Below are 10,436 nucleotides of genomic sequence, written 5' to 3' on the forward strand. Positions count from 1 at the left end.
GTTTTTTTTGCTATTGAATGTGAACAATAAACATTTGGAGGACACCAGATTAACCAGAGACAAAACATACACAAAATGAAGAGCGGAAGATTATTAAAAAAATAATAAATAAACACAAATAAAAAAACAGTGTCTTTTGTGTGGCAAGGTCTCTCAGTACGCGGCACATCAGCTGTTGAGAATGAATTCAGTCACACTCATTTGAGCTTGTTTAACTAGACCTTCTGTGAGGTTCTTCATAATCCTAACAATATGAGCTCAGAAAACCACTTTGAATAAAGTATGTAAACATTCTAAAAAAACATTCAAAAATAATATTTTTTTACATTGATGATAAGAAGAACCACGGGTTTCATTCGAATTACAAAAAGTGGTTTTCACATGTACTTTTATTTAGAGTGGAGCAAGGAAGTAATAGAGCAAGGAAGGATAGAAGTTACACAGTTACAAAAGGACAAATTTGTGGGGAAAAAGACAACATTAGTGATTGAGACCCATTTGACTTGTGGCCCATTTACTGCAAGCATCTACCCAAGGAAAGGAATGATCACATTTAAAAGAGAGAAAGGTCTTTGGGCATCTTCTTTGATGATAGTACTACTCCCAATCCCACTCCTTACACCTAATGCACAATATGGCAAGGCTAAATCAGAAAAGGGTGTGATTGCATCTTCTGCATGATGGGGAAAACCAAGCACACACTTTTCAATCACACTAAAAATGCAGATAAGCTAACCTAAGCCATAAATCTAGATGAAAAATGACACCAGCCCACATTCAGAGCCAGTAGTGCAAGACACTGCATTCTGGTTAAAGTCCGTTGGGATGCGCTCGGTGGAAGGTGTGAAATTATTAAATTATTAGAGGCATGATTTTCCGAAAAGGAAAGAAGGGCAAATCCTCAAAGATCCAATGAGTGAAACATGTCTTTGCTTGTAAAATTGGAGGAAAAGAAAAGCAGCCTCTCAAGGACGGTTCCAGACGTCTCGTTTGAAGATACGTTTGCATTCTTCAGATTTCTCGTGAAACCCGGAGCCTGAGATTTCTGTTTTGAATTCTCTCTTCTGTCTAACTCTAAACAAAACTGAGACTCAGTTGTCCCATAACAAGGTCAGGAGAAAAAAAAAAATATATATATATGTGATTGTCTGCCAAACAACCGGGCAAGACTTTTCAAACACTAAATATGTTTGTAAGAAAATCTAGGTCTGTGAGAATAAAAAAAAAAACACTTTTTTAAAAAGTAAAATAGTAATAACTTATTTTCCCTGAAAACATGTAAGTGCACACATTTTACTATATATATATATATATATATATATAGTAAAATGTGTATATATATATATATATATTAAAAACACACACACATACACACACATTCATTTATTATATTTAATTCATAAATATTATAACGTTTTCTTGGAGAGTTGCACCACATGACATTTTACAGCCTGAGTGAACTGTGCATTGTCATACAAAGGTCAAATTGAGTGATATTTTAAGAGACTAATGGACTTTGACCTACGGTCATGGTGGTCTGCTGGGCACCTCTCTATGATCATTTCCTTTTTTCTTTTTTTTTTCTTTTCCCCAGCATGTTGGTTGGACTACATGACACTTGGTCACACCAAATGTTTATTAAAAAAATAATGCCAAACTTCTTAACGCCTTCCCCCTCGTGATATTAGGACAGTTGTACCACCCTGACATTTTACATATACAAAATAATATATAATTAATTTTATAAATAATAACGTGCAAAATAAATAAATAAATACATACATACATATATAAGTAATTTTAATGAAGACTTTTTTCTCATGATATCAGGACAGTTGTACCACCCTGAAATTATATACATATTTTTTGTCTTTATACCCCCACGCAATTAATTAATTTAAATACAGAAATTAAAAACATACCCATCAAAAAAGAGGATTTTTAAGTCACTGTATTTATTAACTTTTTTACAAGCAACCAATTCCTTTTGGAGCGATCTCAAAAGTGTGCAATTGTCTAATATGGCATTTACGCTATAGATGATTTGCTCAGAAATTTCTGCGGCACCAACAAGCAAAAATGGCAAATTTTAAATCACATTCTTCCAGAGGGTCCTATCGCATAAGTATTATAGACCTCCTTGGTCATGTTAGCTTTATTGAGAAAGTCATTGAATAAAACGAATTGGGTATTTTACACTTAATGCCAATATTATTCAAGACAATTCCATCAGGGAGGAGTTAGACTAGGAACAATAGTGTGAAAATGAGAGGACTCCAGTGCCAGATTTTCAAAATAGATCTATAATGACTCATACAGCAGTTGGTGGCTAAGCAGGACTTAGGAGACATCACAACTCAACTAGCACAGAACAGCCAAAAGATCTCAGCGAGGTGAGAAGACACGACCTCTAATCCTCTTTCTGTGACCGTGTCAGATGATTCGCACATTTCTCCGAGCTGGAATCCCACTCGTGTTTGATGCTGTCTGCAGTCGCGGTTTGGATAATGAGGATGGGCTAGAACAGCCAGCCATGGCCACAGACCATTTAGTCCATCAAATCAAGTGAGCGCGAGCGCTGCCAAATCACACCCACCCAATTGAGCATCAGCTGCACTTGGACAATTGGTGGAAAAATGTATGTTGTGATGAAAACGGAGGGTTTGATGTGGAAACGCATTATTCTAATAGAAGAACGTGGCATTACATCATTTAATTAAGCTGGTTCTTGGAACGGCAGTCTTTTTAAACAATCATATGCTGATCTATCTATAACCCTCATCGTAAAATGAGAGGCAAATGATTGATTGCTCTAGAATGCTGTTGACGCCCAAGAGCCAAGTTCAAGTTGGTAAATTAGACACTGGGTTTTCAGATAGGGGCCACCTGGTAGTCTGTGGAAAATTGAACAAAAAATAAAAGATTTTACAGTAGGACTATCATATGTCCTATATGATATAATCAGGGGTGCCGTAATGGGCGGGGGTTGTGGTTTAGGATGATTCCAAGGGCCAGACGAGGTAATATTATGTAATAATTATAACATTTTATCGATTTGGTTTGAATTCATTACAACAGCATGTGTAATACTGCATTTAATATAGTGTAAATGAGTCTTTGTGCATGAAAACATAGTAGCGTTCATATTTTAGGAAGGGAGTTATCATATTTGGAGGTTATACTTATTTTATTTTACCTTTTTACGCAGCATATCTTTAAACTTCTCAAACACACACAATTTGTCACAAGTAGAGTCACATTTACCACTGTTCAGCAAATTTTTGCAGTTAAATAAGAGTCATTTTAAAAGCAATCCATGCATTCGGTGATTTAGTTTGAGTGCTAAATATTTCCCAATGCATATTTCGCGCTGGGTTCAAGTTGGTCTCGCAAGGAAGTGTTATTATGGATTATGGACTGGTATTTTGTCCGGAAGCAATGGTTTCAAGTTAAAAACGTCTTGACGATGGACTTGTTTCTTACAAACACGCAGCTTTTTGCTTCACAAGACATTAACTGATGGTCTGGAGTGGTGTGGATTACTTGTGGATTATTGTGATGTTTTTATCAGCTGTTTGGACTCTCATTCTGACGGCACCCATTCACTGCAGAGGATCCATTGGTGAGCAAATGATGTAATGCTACATTTCTCCAAATCTGATGAAGAAAGAAACTCATCTACATCTTGGATGGCTTGAGGGTGAGTACATTTTGAGCTCATTTTCATTTTTGGATTAACTATGCTTTAAAAGCCCCATTCACACCAAGAACGATAACTATATTAACTATATTAGCATCCACACCAACGGACGATAACATTCTGTATATTACAAGTGTGCTCTGCCACTTTAAATGCTCAAGCTCATTAGAATTGGGTGGATTCAGATTGGCTGTCAATGTTTTTATCGTTCAGCAGCTGAAAAAAGAAAAGAAAATCATTCTGAAAGGGATTCCAATGATGCCATTCCTCTATGCCATTATAGTTGTGGTGTGGACTTCAGTATTCTCATAGAATTAGAAAGATTAATAAATCTTTACAGTTCTAGTTACAGTTATCATCCTTGGTGTGAAAGGGCCTTAGGAGTAATCACACAAGCACTAATTACAGATTTCAAAACCGTTTGGGACCAGACATCTGCATAACGAGACAACAGCAGCAACATTTCCTGTAAAAGTCCCTCATCTTTACCTTAAGCGGTGACAATTCGGCGTTTTAACGCTGCTGGGAAGCTCGGTTTCACACTGGTCTAGCGAGGCTTGTTAAGTTGCCGCTGGATGCCCGCTTTGAGCTTAATGAGGTGTACGGATCCCCGGCCTGCAGGATTTCACCTCATCACCAACACCACGGTTCCCATTTAGGACCCTCGGTCTCGGATCGGAAGGCTTTCAAGAACGGAGCTCACAGCTGAGTGAAAGAATCAAAAGTGGTGAGGCTTGTAAGAGCGTTCACCTGGCTTGACGCCTAACACTTACCACGGCCAGCCACACACACAATCCCAGGCCATTGCTCCGGCAAAGAAACCGGCTTCATCAGAACTCTCCACATCTCTTGGCCCAGAGCACCTTTCGGCCGAGCTGGGATTGGACAAGGTTCATTACCCCTCTTTGATGTATTTCTTCTTTCAATTTTACAGCCCTGCACCTTTTCCCTCGTCAGGATCAACTCTGAGCACAGATAAAGACCAACCCTTCACACGTCTGTTGTGGACGGGGAGGGAAAAAAGGCTTCGGGCCTTGGTTTTTCTTTTAAGGCCGACCGTGAATATCATGTGAAGATGAGAGGGCATCATGGGAAGGCAATTCTTTCAATTCATCGGGCGAATTCGTATTCCTCATGGCGACTAACAAGGTGCTGCTTTGAGAAGGCTAAATGTGCCGCCGGATCTCTGAAAACAATCTGTTTGAAGTGTTCTTGCTAAAATGGACTAAAGCAAGTGCCAAATGACCTCAAACAAGCTGGAGCCGGAGTCATCACGTGGGATAATGCGCACCGTCGGCGCTAAGTCGCTGGGGTATATTTGAAGCAATAGCCAAAAATACATTGTATGGGTCAAAATGATTGATTTTTCTTTTATGCCAAAATCTCACAGTTGTCATGGGGAATATTTGAGATATTAACAACATCTAATTTTTAAATTTTTCTATCCTACAGGAACAAAGAACTGTTTTGCAGTCCCACTATAAGTCAAGCTGGGTAAAACGGTTGGAAATCCGCCTGCATCATCTAGCATTGAGCCGAGCGGTGAGGACGTAGGAGGGCTGTATTTGTGGCGGCTCATCTAACAAGGTCACGATGTTTTGGTTAAGGACAGACAAAATTAATATGTGACTGCGCTAGGAAGGCCACATTTAATTTCACAGGTCCTGCCTTCCCCTTTCTCCATCTGTGAGAGAGGGGCCAAACCGTGGCCTGATGAGGGCACAGCCATCACGGTTGCCTTAGCAACAATTAACTGCTTCGCCTCTGTCAAAATGGCACTGTTTTTGTTCTTTTTTTGTTCCACATCTCTCGTTCTCTGGCTCTGATACACTCAATTTCATTTCTGCCAATAACTGCTAATCCTCCTGCCAGAACCACAATCATGCGGTTTCATCTCCAGCATGGGCCGCACTTTCCTCTCACTGAAGGGATGGTGCAGCATTCACGCTGACCTGTTGTTTTGCTGCCACAGTGGCAGCTAATGGTTCTTTTTGCTTTACAACATATCCAAGAGGCTACAGGAACATGAAGTATACTTTAAGCGGCTTAAATAAACAAGTTATTTTATTTGATTTGTTTGTTTCTTATTTTGTTTTGCTTCTTTTTTTATGTCATTTTGTTAATTTCATTTTTTGTTTTGTTTTGTTGTTTATTTTATTTCATTTTGTTTCATTGTTTTATTTTGTTGTATTACATTTTATTTTGTTTTGTTATTTATTTTATACAGGATATATTTTTTGTTTGTTTTGGTTGTTTCTTTTGTTTTATTTCATTTTGATTTGTTGATGTATTTTTTTATGTTGTTTCTTATTTTGTTTTGTTTTGTTGCATTGCATTTTATTTTGTTATTTATTTTATTTCATTTTTTTTATTTTGTTTGGTTGTTTATTTAACTTAAGTTGTTTTGATTTTTTTTGTTTTATTTTGTTTGGTTTGGTTTGCTTTACTGCATTTTATTTCATTTTGTTTTATTTCATTCTCAAGATGATGCACACTTTTAGGCATGACAGGTCTTGTATGCAAATTAATAATGAGCGTTCTACGTGCTAATTCGTAAAACAACAAAATCAAATACAGTAACGTTAACATGAATAGCACTAAACAATAAATCACTATTACATCTAACAATATTTCTAGCGACTGCATGTTTTCATTCATGTTTCATTCAATTATTTATTTTAATAAATTAAAATTACAGTTACTGTGCAACATGAAACAGTGCAAATGTTTAATGTATTTACATCAACAACTGAAGATGCCACCTAAATAAATAAATAAATAAATAAATATATATATATATATATTTTTTTTTTCATTGTATTGTTTGGATTGTGTACATTATTTTTACATTGGCTCCAAAAAAGTATCATATTAAGATAACATAAGCACACTTCTCAAGCAAAACAAAGTTTTGAAATGCTTCGGTTTGAAACAATAAAACGACAGATATACTGATCAAAAGGAAGACAAACAGTATTTGGACACTTTCTGTTTGTCAACTGTTAGTGGAACATGTTCATAGTTAATATGATAAACTAGACCTGTAGATACTCCGCTACATCTATACATAGACAAACGCAATGATCCAGATTCCCTCCACTGACTAACACCTCTTTGTTTATGGGCTGGGCTGTCATGTGACATTTTTCCCTCATTACACTGCTTTGACTACATCCCACTGTGGATTCTAAAAGAGATTAACATCCATTAAAAACTCCACGGTGGACTGACCGCAGAGACCTTCTCACAACAACACAGGCTAAGTGCAATTAAAGCTCTTCGACAGTCTTTGTCTAAAATTCGACATGGTGACTGCGATCCTATTGTTTTCCTGGGTTTGACGGAGGATACGGCTTAGCACAAGTGGAGCTTAAAATTCCATTTGTCTAGGAAATGAATCAGACCTCGGGTCTTAATGCAGTTGTGCTCCTTCAGAGCCAAGAGGAAGCTGGCAGAACCTGAAGGAATGTGTGAGAACAGGTCTACAGGAAGGAGTTGATCTGCATTTGTCTCGGTGAATTAAGACAATGAGGGCATAATGAGGGCATAGAAGGACATGAGACATGATGATTGGCTCATTTTTAGGCAGATATTGAGGCAACAAACTGCACATTTGTTTGCCTTCGCCATAGTATGATGTATTGTTTTGGACAAGAACTAGTCACGACTGTTTTCCAAACACGGTCACATCTCCGTCATTTGAACCATGTAGGTTCAACAATATAGGGCCATTGTTAATGATTTGCAAATTATAATATACACGTCACAATGTATTCTTTCAGGCTGCTTCTGCGTGCTTGGTTTTGACTAATCTGGCAGATTACAGCAATCTGGCATATACTTTACAGCGACTGTACAATGTCACTCCACCATTGAGATCCAAACAGCAGAACTGGCTCTTTAAAATGACGAAAGCGGTCTTGACTACCTCACATCTAGATACACGTCTTCATCATTTGATGAATTACAGCTGCTATGATCATTAGAACATAAACACAAACATCTCATTTTATTAAAATTCTGCTTTTAATTGCCTTCTAAATTACTGCCAGCTTTCCGCGGGTGGTAATACCGAAATGCTAATTGCTCCAATAAAACAACACTGACTTTTTATTTTTATTTGGTGCATTCTATAACCCTCATTTGCATATAGAGGACAGCAATGATAATGAAATAATTGACATATGCCTGGTACAGCGTTAAAATGGTGCATTAATGTGTCTGGTTGAATGAGTTGTTGGATAGTGAATAATACAGCTTAGTTGGAAAAAAATGGGAATATGTATACTGCGTGTGAATAGTATTTCTACAATAAACATATCAAAGTTTTCATATCAACTTTCTAATGATAGCTATAGTAGGTTTCTATTAAAATTCGATGTTGTAAAATAAACATTTAAACATGGCTGTCATAACATCACAGATTTACTTAAATTTACTAATTTACTAGAGAAATGTTGACAAAATGTTAATTGCTGCAGTCTATTTATTTATTTTATTTGAATTATTGGCCCCACTTTATATTAAGTGGCCTTAACTACTATGTACTTACATAAAAAATTAAGTACAATGTACTTATTGTGTTCATATTGTATTGCAAAACACTTTTGCTGCTATTAAGGTAGGATACGGGTAAGGTTAGGGACAGGTTTGTTGATATGAGTAGGTTTAAGGGTGGGTTAAGGTGTAAGGGATGGGTCAACTGTGTAATTATAAATGTAATTACAGAAATTAATTACAGATGTAATTACATGCAGGTATTTTTAAAATATAAGTACAATGTAAAAACATGTATGTACACAATAAGTGTATTGTACCAAATTATTAATTTAAATGTAAGTACATAGTTGTTAAGGCCACTTAATATAAAGTGGGTCTGAATTATTTATTGCAAAATCTGCACCTCTTATATTAATTTCATTATGATCCTTACTCCGTGAAGTCAAGCAGCAGAAGTTAAGTGAAAGTGTGCAAATACTACTGGCCCATTTTGGGGTGCACTAAATATGCAAGACTAGTGGGGCAAAAAAATGGGGGCATAAACTAAGGGTATACCCACTTCTCTAGGCACCACTACACCACTGAATGTAGCAAAGTAATAATACTTCGTTACAATACTTAAATATTTGTTTGGGAGAATCACTTTACTTGAGTTTTTATATTTCTGTCAACTTTCACTTTTACCCCACTACATTTCCTAATTAAATTGTATACTTTTATGCCGATACATATATTCATTACTACTCAATAAAGTCAGAAGAACACAGACAGCAAGAAAGCAGGTTTGACGAATCAGTGGTCTGGCGCTTGCAAATTAGACTCCTAAAAAACACCTTTGCTCATGTGCAAACAAGTACTCGCTTGATTTCATTCCCCACTCAATTTGAGGCTGGGGTGTGTGATATACAGTATATCATCTGCAGTGGCGTAGCGAGTCAGCCCCGGGCCCATATGCAAAAAAAAAATTGTATGGGCCCCCCCCCAAACGTTATGGGCCCCAACCATAGACTGTAAAAAAAGATGGACGACGCGTCTCCTATTCCTTCCACTACAGAAAAGAGAAGCCAAAGCATCTCAGTATGGACGCTGCCATTTTGAGTAAATGACGTCATTTGGAGCCCGAGTCTGCGCAGTAGAGATTTGTTTGGAGCCAGAGTCTGCGCAGTAGTGTCGTGAGGTGGAGCCGCGGTATCAAAGTCCCACCCAAACTCCCGCAGACCCAATCAACCATAACGACACGCCCCGTTCTTATAGCATCAAATTACTAGCTAAAATCAAACTTATCACAAAAACAAACAATTTAACATATATCAGCGTGATAACTACCTTAAATGACCAAAACAATCTTTCGGAAAATTGTATTGGAAGCGTAATTTATTTATTTTTTTTGACTCAAGTCCCATTCGCTTACATGGAGAGGCCAGGTTTATGACCTGTACTGCAGCCAGCCACCAGTGGGCGATCAAAGAGCCCGCAGCTTCACTTTTCAGGATGTGTGAGGCACACCCGGCTCCAACTCGGTTAACTTAACTTAGGCCCTATTGTTGATTTTTCTGAAGTAAATAATGTTATGTGAATCGTGACTGTTCACAAGCTGTTTTATTTATGGTATAGGCTAATGCTTGGAAATGATGTTTAAAGTTTTCAAGTCCATTCATTATTTGTAGCACGCAAGCCACTCAATAATCGCAGCTTTGTGCTTTGTTACTACAAAGTCTAAGCCTTCTGTCAATTTTATGATAAAAAACAAACAATAAACGTCTTTTTGTACTCTTTAATTTGTAGTGAGATAATTTGCTTCAGTTCTAGCTGCATATGATCAATATGCATCAATGATATTTTCCTCTTTAATATTTGCAGCACGAAATAAACATGAATATTTGAATGCATGAAATAAATCAGAACAATTTAATACAAACGAATATTAACTTCACGCAATATAACAGGATTTTATTATCGCAATTTTGACTTTATTCTTAAAATATTATGATGTTAATCTTATTTAGTTATTTTTCAACGTGGCACAAAAATGCTGCCCTATAGGCTACTGAATGCAAACACAATTTTGGCACAGCGGCCCAAAAAACAAAAAAAACAACAAAAAAGAAAAAGTAGAGAGGGGATATTTGAATTATTTGTTAATAAACTAATGTTTTCTGAGTCAATGTTGCAAAAATGAATTTGACGAACCTGACTCGCCATCTCCTCATTGGACGTGCCTTTAAAGAGAAATGCA

This window comes from Sinocyclocheilus rhinocerous, unplaced genomic scaffold (genome assembly GCF_001515625.1).
Source record: "Sinocyclocheilus rhinocerous isolate Xijiao unplaced genomic scaffold, SAMN03320098_v1.1 scaffold2974, whole genome shotgun sequence".
Lineage (NCBI taxonomy): Eukaryota > Metazoa > Chordata > Actinopteri > Cypriniformes > Cyprinidae > Sinocyclocheilus > Sinocyclocheilus rhinocerous.